Raw genomic sequence first — 15,374 nt, forward strand, 5'->3', positions numbered from 1 at the left:
TCTATATCTGGAAAGCTGTTGGATTCAGGGCTTGTCACAGTTTGAGACCTGAAAGAGCACCCATCTTAGTCTCAGACCCATGAGGTTCTTCTTCAGGTGCTCCCCAACACCCGAGTGAAATAGCATCATCATCATCATCATCATCATCATCATCATTATTATTATTATTATTATTATTATTATTATTATTATTATTATTATTATTATTATATTTGTACCACCCTATTGCCATAGGTCTCAGGGGGCTACCCAACATAAAATTACACTATAAAATATGAATGGGGAGAGCAGGGCCAGATTTAGATGAAGAGAGGCCCTAGGCTACCCCCACCCTCACGTCTAGAAGAAAATGGAAGAGTGTTATAAACAAAACTGAGTGAAGCCAAGGATGATGACGGGTATTTAAAATTCTACAATTCACAATTTCTCCTCTAAAGGACCTAAGATGTTATTGTTAAATACCTGGTGATTTTTTAAAATGCGTAAAATTAACACTGAGAAACCTTTGCAATAACTGAACTTTGTAAACCTTTTGTGGAATAAGCGTTATTTTTTAGGAAAATAAAGTTGTAATGTTATTATTTAAAAAAACCACCTTGAGTTTACAATTTATATTGTCTGGGAAGTGTAAACAATACAATCATGATCACCTGACAGTGTGGCACTTTTAGAATCTACTTTCATGTTGCCATTAAAATAAAATGTCAGTTTTAAAATACGGTACATATTAAGAAGTAAACTACAACCATCAAATACAGTAAGGCTAAAATGTATATTTTCTAGCCTTCCTCATAGCAAAATTATCCAAAACTTCATCAAAACTTGTTTGTCTAAGTTTGTCACTTTCAAAGTACAGACACAGGACTACTCCTCCTTTCACAGATATTTTGTGGCCATTTGCAACTGTAGCTGCTTCTATGAGTTATCATTTAACTCTTTGGGGGGGGGGAATTATCATCACACATCATGTACATGGAAGTTGCCGAATCAATTAATCAACTAGTAGGCTTGCTCAAGTGTGTTGCAGGTAGAAATACTGTTTGTAATGAAGTGAGAGCAGTAGTTTACTTGCTCGAATTAACAGATAAGAAAGTTTTGAGAATTTACATGCTAGATTAAAATTGATTAATTCATTGAGAAGGGGCTTGTAAGAAAAACACTGGGGCCTAATTTGAATAGTAGAGTGCCTGGTATCTGGTGGGCCAAATCACTCGTCAGGAGAGCTATGAGATTCAGGTGAGGGTCAGATGCCTTGCCGATCCCAGCAGGTATATAACAGGAAGACTGGCCTGGCCAGCCCTGGCCGCCAGAAGGGATACAATTTATGAGCTTTCTCCGTTATCTGCACAGCAGAGCATGTTCAGTCAACAGTGCAAAGGCTGAGCTGAAGTGTTCCCTGCTGGTTACCTGTTTCAGCAATAGGGGTTGCTGTTTGGTAGTACCCAATTGGTTAGCTGTCAGATTCTAGAGTTCCCTATTGGTGGCTCTCAGGTTATTCACAAAATACAGAGTCTATTCATAAAACACAGTGTTCATTCATAACGTAGTAACATAAATCTCCATTGGTACATATTGAGTGTATATTTTAGCGGTCGAACATACAGGTTTATGGCCATGCTGTAGTGAAGAAGAAGAGTTTGGATTTGATATCCCACTATATCACTACCCTAAGGAGTCTCAAAGCGGCTAACAATTTCCTTTCCCTTCCTCCCCACAACAAGCACACTGTGAGGTGACTGAGGCTGAGACTTCAAAGAAGTGTGACTAGCCCAAGGTCACCCAGCAGCAGCATGTGGAGGAGCAGGGATGCGAACCCGGTTCACCAGATTACGAGTCCACTGCTCTTAACCACTAAACTACAGTGGTTATGTGACTGTGAATAAAAGGTGACTGGGCTCATTGTCTTGGGGTTTGGGGGGGCAGGTGACAAAACTGATTCCCAATAAGTGACACCCCCCTTTATTTCCATAACAAGTCATTGAGTCTGTACTCTGAATAGTGACACCAGGGACCTAGAAGATGCAGGGTTTGTCAGTCCAACCCCAGCACAGTCTCATCAGGGCTGACCTTAAGGCAATTGGAGCAATTTGGCTAAATTGGACCCCGTGGGCCACTCCTAATGGGGCCCCTGCACCAGGGCAATCTAGATGGATGTTATTAATATCTATAAGGTTTTGCAAACTTTGGCTGTGAACTGGAGCCCTACAAAAAAAAAATCAGGTTGGGCCCCACTGCTTCCAGTTGGGCCCCACTGGCTAACCCTGAGTCTCATAGTTGCTGTGCCCGAGTTGCCCTGCCCTTGCATGAAGTCTTGAGTTTGCAATTTTGGGAGAGAGGCGATTGCCTGCTGGGGAATGGGAAGGCTGACGAGGCCCACAAGATTTAGAGGCCCAAGTTGCCCTTCTCTTTCATGAAGTCTTGGGTTTGCAGTTTTGGGAGAGGGGAGACTGCCCACTAGGGAGCGGGTGGGCTGGCAAAGCCCCCTAGATTTACAGTCCCTAAGCTTTTGCCTATACATAAATCCAGCACTTGGGGAGAGAGCCTTTGTGGCGTTGCCCCCTCCCCTGTTTTTATGGAATTCCATCCCAAGAGAGGCTGGCCTGGGCACCTGCAGTGCTATCCCTTCAGCCTCAGGCAACAATATTTGGATTCTCCCAGACTTTTGAGTTTTAACTCTGCTGTGTTTAATTTCTTGCTTATTTGGTGGCTGATGTTATTTCTTTATTGCGTTATGTGCTGCCCTGGGAATCATTGGCTGAAGGGCAGTTTACAAATATATAAAAACAAACCAAAATTAAAATTTACATGCACATAGCAAATTATTGGCATTGCTACACTGGTGCTAATAGCTGAATAACATGGGAAGCTCGCTGGATATTGAATTATGAACCACGGATATCAGTAAATGTCGGGGGGGGGGAAATATATTCTTTTTCAGTTCTTTGTGAAATTACATCTCTCTGGAATTCTCCTATTTGAATCCAGATTTTCATCAATTTAGTCAGCTTCATTCAGCGTTGGGAATTTCAGTTTGGGTTACAAAACCATAGCATTTGTAGACACCCAAAATCATAGCCTTGGAAAGATTATTGTCCAGTTGTCCCTTCCTTAGTATCAGGTATCATTATCCACCATGCTACCCCAGAACAACGTATGCAGTTCAGATCACAGCCTGTCATAAGCAGAGAGCAGATGCTTGTGCCGCCCATAAGGTGCCTGCAGAGCAAAGATGTCATGAACTGGCAGGATGATGGGGAGGAGGAAGAGGTTTGCGGCAAGGGGCGTGGCCAGGACTGAGACACACCAGGGCAAGCTGGGGATAGGAGTACAGGGTGACAGAGGGTGGCAAAGGGATGGGGGTCAGTGCACAGGAACCAGAGCAGCAGGACCCATCACCAGAGCCAGAGGAAGCCCTGTCTCCATGAACAGGGTGGGCTCTGAGGTGTAGGGAGTAATTCCAGGAGGCAGAGGCAGTCAAGGGCCCACAGTCCAGCTCCCTAGTTGGCCAGGTGGGACTTATTAGCTCTGGGCTGTGATTCCTCAACTGGAGTAGGCTTGGAGCAGGTGAGGGTCATCTGCCTCGTCAAGCCCAGATGCTGCAGTCAGCAGGCAAAGTACAAAAGGGAAGCAGAACTGAGGTGCTGTGTCTGCTCAGCTGCCCATGATTGGGCCAGGGCTCAGATCCTGCAGGATCTCTGTGGGACTGTTCTTTGGTTTTTGACTCTGGGCGTGTGGATTGGCCCTGGACTGGGAACTTGGCATACTGACTTGCCGCCAGGTAGGCCAGGGGTTCAGGGCCTTGTGTGTGTGTTTGCAAAGAAGGCTGCAAAATAAAGGAGGGGGAAGATATAGAAATAGGGATGATCCATGTGCAACAGAGAGTTGAGAAAAGTAAGGAGGAGGGGGAAAGAAAAAGGGATTGAAGGTTGTCCACAAAAGAACGTGAGTCTTGGGCTGAAAAAGGTCATCTATCCCTGATGTATTTATGGGATTGTGCTGCATGGCACCAGTCCACAAATGATTTCCTCTGTCACCTTGCTGTTATGTCAGGGGCACTGACTATAGGGACTCAGCCAGACTGGTAAAGAAAAAGCGATTTATATGTGTTGTATATGCAATATAACATTGTGTCACCAGATGGCAATGTGGAGTCCCATTTTTCTCTACAATGGTACCTCAGGTTAAGAACTTAATTTGTTCCAGAGGTCCGTTCTTAACCTGAAACTGTTCTTAACCTGAGGTACCACTTTAGCTAATGGGGCCTCCTGCTGCCGCTGCGCTGCCAGAGCACGATTCCTGTTCTCATCCTGAAGCAAAGTTCTTAACCCGAGGTACTATTTCTGGGTTAGCAGAGTCTGTAACCTGAAAGATCTGTAACCTGAAGTGTCTGTAACCCGAGGTACTACTGTGCTTGTTTTCCCTGTTTAAATTTACAATGCTTTAAACTGAAACACTTCTTTGTGTTTAGATCCAGCCTTGGAAAATATTTTTCAGCTGAGGGCCACATTGTCTCATGAGCAACCTTCCAGGGGTCGCTTGTCAGTGGTGGGTGGGGAAAGGGGCAAAAGTGGGAGGAGCAACAGGTGTGATGCTTTCCTGTGTACAATAGGCAACATTCCAGCCACACAAAGCTGTACATTCCTCTCTCTATCCATGCAAACAAGGGGCATTGTTACAGTTTGGGAACACTTCCAGTAGGCCAAGGCACTCAAGGGTGCATGGAGCAGAACCAGGGATCTCTGGAGCCTGGGAAGAAGGGCTGTGGCTTGGGAAAAGTCCAGAGAGGCCTTCAGAGCGGTATTTGGCCCTCTGGCTGAGGTACCCCACCCCTATGAGATAGTACAAGTGGCTGAAAGGCTGCAGATGCAACACCTGTTAATCATCCCATAAACAGTACACCTGAATAACAGTTCATGCGCATTTGCTGAAGGTGTCCTGTATTGACATTCAGCAGGTCACTCTTGGTGACCTCAGGGGTGGAGAACCTGTGGACCTCCACAAATATGGTTGGATTACTACTGAGCCCAACCCAAAGCATTTTGCTCCAAAAGGTGGAATGTCCCCCGCTTCATGTACAGAAGATGGCTAGACAGCACTTGACTCCTATTTCAATACTGGCAGTGAGAATCTTCCACTGCAACTGAGGGCAGCAGGCTCATTCAGGGAGGGACATAAAGCAGGCTGCAGGGCACACAACAGCTCTGTCTACTCTGCACCCCTCAGCATTTGCTGCTTGAGGCAGCTGCCTCATTTTGCCTCATGGTAGGGCTGTCTCGTGCTCCTCTCCCCAAGTTGAGGTTTATAGCACCCAAAGTCTGTTGAGGTTTTTTTTCCCCAGCAGCTCAGGTATAATATCCCACATGCCTATTTTCGCTCCCTGACATTAAAAAAAACAGTAACAAAACATTAAATGCCTAAATATTTGGTGCCTACTGTGGCGCTGTGGGTTAAACCACAGAGCCTAGGACTTGCCAATCAGAAGATTGGCGGTTCGAATCCCCACAACAGGGTGAGCTCCCGTTGCTTGGTCCCTGCTCCTGCCAACCTAGCAGTTTGAAAGCACATCAAAGTGCAAGTAAATAAGGCGGGAAGGTAAACGGTGTTTCCGTGCACTGCTCTGGTTCGCCAGAAGCGGCTTAGTCATGCTGGCCACATGACCTGGAAGCTGTACGCCAGCTCCCTCGGCCAATAAAGCGAGATGAGCGCCACAAGCCCAGAGTCTGCCACGACTGGACCTAATGGTCAGGGGTCCCTTTACCTTTACCTACCCCAGAATCAACTTCCTGAGGCTGTTGCTTCATGAGAGAGCTGACCCAAGACTCGACTCCCATCACTTAAGATTATTGGCCATGCTGGCTGGGGCTGATAGTAGAGTCCAATGACATTTGGAAAGTCACAGGCTCTCCACCCCAGCTCTAGAAGCACCTCAGTGGGAACTGCTGCACAGAAGATATGAAATTTATCCAATGCAGAGAGACAATTGTATCCACAAGTTAAGTTTAGGTAGGAGATCAGTGGCAAGATCAACCCATTCATACAGAAATGATCATTAATCAAAAGGAAAGTGGCCTATTTGTTTCCAATGTAACCAATGGAGAGAGAGGTGAGATATGCAAAGCTCCCCTTTTTGTCTCAGTTACTTGCCACAAGCTGAAACAATGTGGTTTGCCTCCGAAAAGCGGGTTTAAAATATGTCCTTTCCTTACCCGACTCTTTCTCTCTCCATCTCCCACTTTGTGTGTGTACACACACACACACACGGTTAGAAAGATCTATGGTGTTTTTAAAAAGGGAAATAATTAATTACTCAGCTAACTTGAAAATGCTTTGGAATAATCAGTCACTAATTCACTGAATAGGAAAAGCTGCAAAGGATTGTTATAAAAACGCCGCCAGTTGCATTCTGGCACAGTAAATCTTCGACCCTTTTTTAAGAGTGCCCTTTGTGTGTACAGCCCAAAGAAAGCGTAGGAGAAAACAGTGCCGTCTACAGAGAGAAAGGTCTCTGGGGTCTTCCTGGGCAACCTACACACATGCCTGGGGGTTAGCTAGCAACTGGGCCTGCACATAACCACCCTGTAATAAAGCAACAACAGAATGAATGCTCAAAAAAAAAGACCGGCCGTAGCCCGACTAGCATGCAACTTTTGTGCAAGCAAATCAGGATGGATGTTGAACAAACAGGTCATTTGGAGTCTGTCTAAAGTAGGAGTAAGGGACCTGTAGCACAGATTTTGCTGGACTGCAACTCGAATCATCCCTGACCATTGGCTATGCTGTCTGGTGCTGACAGGAGTCTCAGTGCAAAAACATCTCGAGTGTACAGATTCCCTATCCGTGGTCTAAAGGAAGTAGAAAAGAACAGGATGTGCAAAGTGACCTGGGGAAAGTGGGGATCTAGAAGGAACTGTGGATGAAACTGTGATAATGCAGACGGAAGACAGTATCAGCATGTGGTTTGTAGAGAGGAAAGGATGCATTGTAGGGACCTGTGCAGTAGGCAAATGGGAAATAAGTGCCGTGACTGAAGAGTGTCAAATAGCCCGGCGGTGGTACAGAGAAAGATAGTGCCACAGAGTGCAGGGGGTGAAAAAGTTACTAAATTACTACTGCCCGTAAAGGTAAAGGGACCCCTGACCATGAGGTCCAGTCGTAGCCGACTCTGGGGTTGCGGAGCTCATCTCGCTTTATTGGCTGAGGGAGCCGGTGTACAGCTTCCGGGTCATGTGGCCAGCAAGACTAAGCCATTTCTGGCGAATCAGAGCAGCATATGAAAACGCCGTTTATCTTCCCGCCAGAGCGGTACCTATTTATCTACTTGCACTTTGACATGCTTTCGAACTGCTAGGTTGGCAGGAGCTGGGACCGAGCAACGAGAGCTCACCCCGTCTCGGGGATTCCGATCGGCAAGTCCTAGGCTCTGTGGTTTAACCCACAGCGCCACCCGCATCCCTACTACTGCCCATGAGCAAGTGTAAATCAGCTACTTTGTATGCCAGCTAGTGGTTTTGTTGGTGTCCAGAAGTCATAAACACATCTAGGGATTTTGGTTTCTACTTTCTCAAGTGACAAAAATGGATATGAACAGGCTGATAATGGAAATCTCCAGTGATTTGGAAAGATGGGCACTGCCCAGACTTGGTATTCGGGGGTAAGGTTAGTGCACTTAAAATGAATATTCTGCCATGAATAATATGTGTGCTGCATGATAATTTCCTACCTGTTCCTTAAGCATATCTTCAAAAGATCAGTGTGCTATTTCATGAATTGTTTATATGATAGAGTTTAAGGCACAGAATGCAGCCTGTGAGGGAATGGACCATGTAGCAAGACATTGGAATGGCGATGCAGTCAGGGAGCACAATGCAGAAAGGCAACTATGCTACATAGACCATTACCCCCATCATTGGTGCTCCACTGGTCCATATTGGATAGGCTAGTGCTGCAATTGCATTTAAGTCAGGGGTGGGGAGAGAGAGAGATAAAGATGGGTAAGCAACTTGGAATAATAATAATATCATGTTGTTGTTGTTGTTGTTGTTTATACCCCGCCCATCTGGCTGGGTTTCCCCTGCCACTTCTGGGCGGCTCCCAACAGAATATTAAAAACACAATAAAACATTAAAAACTTCCTTAAACAGGGCTGCCTTCAGATGTCTTCTAAAAGTCAGATAGTCGTTTATTTCCTTGACATCTTGTGGGAGGACGTTCCACAGGGCGGGCACCACTACCAAGAAGGCCCTCTGCCTGGTTTCCTGTAACCTCACTTCTCGCAGCGAGGGAACCACCAGAAGGCCCCCGGAGCTGGACCTGAATGTCCGGGCTGAATGATGGGGGTGGAGACGCTCCTTCAGGAAGACAGGTGCATGCAGCAGTTTGGCAGTGATGTGCTCTGGATTTTCCAGAATAAAAGAGACATGAGTCCTGTTCAGTTATTTGGTATGCATGAGTACTAAATGTGTCAAGGAGCTTCTGAGAATGCTCCTGGCTTGACCCAGCCCTAGATACGGACATGCATTCACTCACATTCCTGGATAGTACATGACTAGTGTTGGCCTGAAAAGTGAACATGAAGCTCCCTCCAAGGAGTTGCAAACAAGGGTTGACTACAGTTTGCATCCCTGCAAAGGGACCGTATCTAGCCCCCTACCCTACCCATGTCCTGAGAAAAATACTGTATGCCACTGAAAGGAAGGCGTTTTATGCTGCAGTTCTCCCAGATCACCACACGAGGCAGCTGAACATAACACTTGTTCATAAGCAACTCCTGGGCGGGATTCACTCACTTAATGCGACAGATGTTGGCTCACATGAGTACCAAAAAAGACCCTGAACACAGAGCGGAAAGGCTCTAATGTACTCTTCTCCCTGACTGGTAGGCTAGTTTTCTAAGTGTATGGATTTTATTTTACTCTTAATTCCATCATGCAAACTCCCACTTGCAGTCAAAAGAGAAGCAGCTCAGACACAAGTTTATCCCCTCACCTGCTGTTTAAGAGCAAGGCCTAATAGGTGAGAGGGGTTTCCAGTGAAATTAAGGGACTTGCATAGCTCTAGCTCAGGTGTCGGCAAAGTTTACCGGCCATGGGCCGGATCATTCTCACGGAGATCATCCGTGGGCCGTACTGGTGCAGCGCGATGCCGGAAATTGCATCTACACATGTCCGCAGCGCTGGAAATCGCTTCTGTGCATGCCCAGATGCTGAAAATCGTGCCTGCACAGAAACAATTTTTGGCATCTGGACACGCACAGATGTGATTTCTGGTATCTGCGCGTGCACAGATGCCATTTGTGGCGCCACTCGGTGAGTGCCCGCACCACGCTGGTTTAGTGCAGCATGCGGGCAGCTCAGTTTCGTGGGCCGGTACGATGGTCTTCGTGGGCTGCATCCGGCCCATGGGCTGCATGTAGCCGATCCCTGCTCTAGCTTAACAGTCTTGGAATTTGAATGGTCTTCCAGTGTGCACATCCTAGAATACAGGTGTTCAGGTGCTCTTTGCGACTCAACCCTCTGTAATGGATTTTTTTCAAAAATATTCTGTACTAGCTGCATGTTTCAGAGGTTCCAACCTGAAGGTGTTAAGAGAATATTAGGAAAGATACCTGTGCTTGTGTCACACCATAAGCAACATAGCTTTGTGGCACATTAAAGGCAGATTTATTAAGGCATAAGATTTCATGGTTTTGTTTCAGCTGGAAGAAGAGCATTCTAGTTCACAAAAGCTTATGTCATAGTAAGTCTGCTATTCTTTAAGGTGCCACAAGATTCTTGGTTGTTCTTATCAATCAAAGCTCTAAATTGGTCTGCTGCTTGTCAGAGCTTGCACAGCTGAAGTTTCTGAACTGTTTTCAGAGGCAGCCCCACATATAACCCATTGCAGTAATCTTACCCTAAGACTCAGCTATAGAGCTGCAAATATGTTTTAAGTGCATTATACAAGTGTGACACTAGATGGCGATGGTGAGCTCATGGCAAATTCAATATATATTTCAAAACGCTAAAAAATAAATTCGCAGCGTTTTTGTGTGTGTCTAGAATAGATCATGGGTAGGCAAACTAAGGCCCGGGGGCCGGATCTGGCTCAATTGCCTTCTAAATCTGGCCTGCAGATGGTCCGGAAATCAGCTTGTTTTTACATGAGTAGAATGTGTCCTTTTATTTAAAACGCATCTCTGGGGTATTTGTGGGGCATAGGAATTCGTTCACCCCCGCAGAAAAAAAAATATAGTCCGCCCCCCCGCCCCCCAAGGTCTGAGGGACAGTAGACCAGCCCCCTGCTGAAAAAAGTTTGCTGACCCCTGGTCTAGATTCTTTTTAAGGCTGGGAAAACATGCTTTAAATATTATAACTAAAACATTCAAGTTTGCTTAGCACAAAACACAAGAGACCAAAGGCTCGACTAGTCTAGCATCCTGTCCCGCACTTGCCAAGTCTTTGCTCCGTTTTGCAAGTTTTTTTGTTGCCTATAACTTTGGCCCAGTGCAGTCAAGAGGCAGAGATAACCCAAGTGCTGGCGGGATCTTTTTCGGCATTTTTTTCACATGCGTCCTCTTCCGCAGCTGCTATTCCGAGCCTTTCACGAGGCCTCTACGCAACCCAGACGCTTCGCCCCTCTGTTATAGATTGGCGTCCGGTGTCAACAACCCGAAGGCGGACACGTGAGGGGAAACCAAGTCGGGCGGTCGGAGAGGGCGGGTTGCAAGAGCTCGTATTACAGCCGAGGGGAGGAAAGGCTTCTTTCCCGCGAAGCCAGGGGCTTGGGGCGGAGCAGGTGGGCCCGTCGTGACAGGAACCCGGGAAGCGAGAGGAGCCGCAGCCCAGCCGGGAGAGGCGCCTTTCAGGCCCGAGGGGAGCTCGGCCGCGCCCCGGACCCGCCTGGCCATGGACCCCGAGCGCGGTGAGTCACGTCGAAACCCTCCGCGGCGAGCTGCCTTCCCCTCTCCCCGCCCGACGTGCGCGCACCCCAGGCCTGAGCTGCTTTCAGGCTGCAGTCCTAGCGAGGGCGCACCGCTGAAGACCGGGGAGCTTGCTTGGGAGAGGAAACGAGTTCCATCGCAAGGGTTACTGTCTGCATTGTCTCATGCTACATGGGAATCTGCCTCCGTGTTTCATCCTCACTGTTAAAATTAGGTGGCGCAGGTGTTGCTGGATTGCAGCGCCCAGCGCCCCTGAGCACTGGCTAGGTTGGAGGGGAGTTGCAGTCCAATTGGAACTGCAGAACCACAGGTTCCCCGCTTCCTAAAATGTGATCTCCCCACTGTCCTTTTCTCTTTCCCCAGTTCTCTTCCCCTTCCTTAACTCACCTGCATAAGAGCATCTTCATAAAATCATAGGATTATATGGTTGGAAGGGGCCAGCAGGGTCATCGAGTTCTTCTTCTTTGGTGATCACTCGTAGCCGAGTAAGATTGTCTTCCATGAACCCGGTCTTAACAGTTACAGATAGGTAGCCGTGTTGATCTGCCATAGTCAAAACAAAAAAAATTGCTTCCAGTAGCACCTTAAAGACCAACTAAGTTAGTTCTTGGTATGAGCTTTCGTGTGCATGCACACTTCTTCGGTCTTAACAGTGAGTCCATAAGTGACTGTGGAGGCCAGTTCTAGATCCACATTGTCTTCAACAGTGGGGACATAGGTTTCTGGGTGGGAGTTGGTCGTGGTGAGGGTTTGCCAAACGTGCCTTTCTCTTAGCATGTTTATCCCTTTCTTCCTGAGTTCGAGTGTCTTCAAAGCCCATGACACCTTTGGTAAAGGCTGTTCCCCAGTTGGAGCCCTCACAGGTTCCCCAGTTGTCTGTGTTTATACTACATTTTTTAAGATTTGCCTAGGGAGAGTCTTTAAACTTCATTTGTTGACCAGCAGCATTACTTTCCATTTTTAAGTTTGGAATAGAGTAGTTGCTCTGGTAGACAATAATCAGGCATCCGAACAACATGACCAGTCCAACGAAGTTGATGTTGAAGAGTCATTGCTTTGGCACTGGAGATCTTTGTTTTTTCAAGTACACTGGCATTAGTTCACCTATCTTCCCAAGTAATATGTAATTTTTTTGGAGACACCATTGATGGAATATTTTGAGGAGCTGGAGATGGTGTTTATAAGTGGTCCATGTTTCACAAGCATACAGTAAGGTTGGTAGTACAATAGCTTTGTAAACAAGCATTTTGGTGTCCCTGAGAATGTCCCGGTCCTCAAACACTCTGAACTTCAATTGGGAGAAAGCTGCACTCGCAGAACTCGTGCGATGCTGGATGTTGGCATCAGTGTCGGCCCTTGTGGAAAGATAACTTCCCAGGTAGGAGAAGTGATCGATATTTTCCAACATTACACCATTGAGTTGGATTTGTGGTGCTGCAGAGGGGTTGTTTTGTGCTTGTTAGTGCAGCACTTGTGTTTTTTGGATGTTGAACAATAGGCCAAGCTTTCTGTAAGCTTCTGTGAAGATATTTAGGATGGTTTGGTCATCCTCTGAGTGTGCACACACTACGTCGTCATCGGCAGACTGAAGCTTTGACGGAAGTTATGGTAACCTTGCTCGTTGCTTTCAGCCTACTCAAGTTAAAGAGCTTTCCATCTGTTTGATAATTATTTCTACTCCAGTGGGGAGTTTCCCTTCAACAAAGTGTAGGATCATGGTGATGAAAATAATAGATTTGGGGTGATAACAAAACCCTGTTTAACACCTGATGCCACTGTGAATGGTTCATCTTGAGAGCCACTGTTATTTGCAATTCTTGCTGCCATGTTATGGAGGAGCTGAAAGATGTTCACAAATTTATCTGGGCAGCCGATTTTCAGAAGGACAGTCCACAGGGCATTATGATTTAATGTCAAAGGCCTTAGTCAGGTCAATACAGGGGTTGGTTTTGCTCTCTGCATTTTTCTTGAAGCTGTCGAGCGGTGAAAATCATGTCCACTGTCCCCCTAGAAGGTCGAAAACCATTTTGGGAGTCAGGAACAATAGCCTCAGATATTGTTAGGAGATGGTTTGCTAAGATCCTTGCAAGAATTTTGACAGCCGCAGCTAATAGAGATGCCTTAAAAGTTTTTGCAATTCATTCTATCACCTTTTTTTTAAAGAGTGGTAATTTTGGCATCCCTAAAGTCTGCTGGGATCTCCACTCTCGCTGAGATTTTTTGATGAGCTTGTGAAGTTGTTGTGTAAGTTCAATTCTGCCTACTTTGAAGACCTCGGCAGGTATCCCATCAGGTCCACTGATGATATAGTTTATTGCAAATGATATAGTTTATTGTGTGTAACCTTTAAGATTTAAGCCATTAAAAAACACCCTGCACTAAAAGATGTAACATGTAAATATGAAATTGTCTTGGCAGTTACACAGATATCCTAACCCAGTGGTTCCCAGACCTTTCACCCACACAGCGACTTCTTGAAAATTGCATAACAAATTTTCTGCCTGCTGTTGCAACTGTATTGCTCTGTACTAGATGTTGTCTGGTTTCTGATTGTATTTTTATTGCTTCTTTTGTTTCAGTTATTTGTATTTTATCATATTACCATTTGGATTCAACAGAATACGATACAAAATACAACAATAATAAAGATGCAATGTAAGGAATAAAAGAAGCAATAAAAACAGTTAAAATCAATATGAACATCTAATGCTCTGTGCCCACTGTTCTTCACAGACCACCTGAATAAATGGTGGTCTGTGCACCATAGTTTGGAAACTCCTATCCTAACCCTTTTGGTGGTACTCTTTCAATTGATTGCAGCAGGACTGGGAAACATGCGCCTCTCTAGATATCACTGGACCACAATGCTCAGCATCCTTGGCCATTGACCATGCTGCCTGGGGATGAGGGAAGTCCAGCAACTGGAAAGGCCAGAGTCTTCCTACCCTGTGTTAAGTTACAGCCACACACATGAGGCATGGGGGCATATCAGAAGTGTGCATGGCATGGTTCTCCTGTTACAGCAGCCTAACCTGGGACCCTGCAGTTGCTTTGGGTTGCAATTCACAGCAGCAGCAATCGACCTGCAGTGTCACAGCAGTTGTTGTTTGTGGGTGCAATGAATCCATGTAGAAATATGGGGGTCATCCACACATGTGTGCCACAGCAGTGCATCAGGGGCTGCTACTGGAACCGAAAGGTCAACCTCTCCCAAAGTGCATGCAGGCGGATTTTGCATGCCTGCAGATGCCTCTCTTGACCCAGTTCCCAGCCTGTGCAGAGTAGTGAGATAATTTGGAACAAGCAGCTGACAGATGATGGTTGTTTGGAAGCCACCTTTGATATCAGCAGATGTGTGCGAAGCCTCAAGCAGGCACAAGTATTGGGATGTCAGATGCACATCCATAAAACAAGTACCTTTTTATGTGCCGAGGCTCTGAATGAGCCACTGGGCCTCCGGCTCCATTGGTTTCCTGCATTCCATTAGCTGTCCAAAGTCATTTTGCCCCACAGCAGGTTGAGGCGGAGACTAGTGGAAGTACATGATCTGCGTACACCCCATACATTCAAAGCACATGTAAAGCCCATGACTTCCCCCAAAGAATCTTGGGGACTATAGTTTGCCCTCCTTACAGAACTGCAATTCCCAGCACCCTTAACAAACTACCGTTCCTGGGATTCTTTGTGGAACTCGTGTGCTTTAAATGCATGGGGTGCATGCAGCCCTTATTTAAGTGGTGAAATATTTTGCTTCGGAATATAATACAGACATAGACTAGAGCATGACTTAGGCATTAATGTGTGTGCATTTATATTTGGTAGGTGGAACTGCTTGGTGCTGATAGACCATTCTGCTGAGGTCCTGGGAGAAGCACAGTTTTGAAAGAGGCTGTACATGGGGCTAACTCTTCAGGTAAGAGCATGCATCAGGCTACTTCAGGTGGTGGCTTGTGTGTCCTCCATTAAAGGGAGGCAGGCTTTGAAAAAACACTTCAATAGAATCTCGTAGAATTGTAGAGTTGGAAGGGACCCCCGGGGTCATCTAGTCCAACCCCCTGCAATGCAGGAATCTCCACTAAAGCCTCTATGACAGGTGGCCATGCTAGGTCTACAGAGCTTGCCTGGCCTGAGAGTCAGCCCTCGTCTGCCCCCTTCCGAGGCAGCCATGGAGGGTTTCAACACAAGAACAGACTCCTCAGGGGTGACTCCCCACTTGCGGAATGCTCTCCCCAGGGAGGCATGCCGGGCAAAAGCATTTTTATTCGCTCAAGCCTTTTGGACCTTAATTTTCTGCTTCTCTTTTAATGGGGTGGTGTTGAATTGGATCTGCTCTTTTATGCGTATAATTGGTGAGCATTTTAGGCTTGGCTTTTGCCGGGTAATCTCATTTATATTAGGTCTTATTTGATACAAATGAACTCTCATCTCCTCATCAACACAAAGAAGCCTTTCTCTT

The 15,374-nt window shown here is 46.3% G+C and overlaps 1 protein-coding gene across 3 annotated transcripts in view; it reads left to right on the top strand.

The window, feature by feature from the left end:
- The first annotated feature begins 10,568 nt into the window (after nucleotides 1-10,568).
- LOC309370902 (broad substrate specificity ATP-binding cassette transporter ABCG2-like) overlaps nucleotides 10,569-15,374 on the top strand; it is a 35,021-nt gene continuing 30,215 nt past the window's right edge. For 2 of the 3 annotated variants that reach the window (XM_081913098.1, XM_081913100.1), the window contains exons 1-2: nucleotides 10,570-10,899; nucleotides 14,741-14,831. The gene's annotated coding sequence lies outside the window, so the exon portion shown is untranslated. Of the gene's footprint in view, nucleotides 10,900-14,740; nucleotides 14,832-15,374 lie in introns of all 3 variants that reach the window. The other variant, XM_081913099.1, reaches the window with a different exon arrangement.

The sequence above is a fragment of the Podarcis melisellensis genome (assembly GCF_964234715.1).
Source record: "Podarcis melisellensis genome assembly, chromosome: 5".
Taxonomy (NCBI): Eukaryota; Metazoa; Chordata; class Lepidosauria; order Squamata; family Lacertidae; genus Podarcis; species Podarcis melisellensis.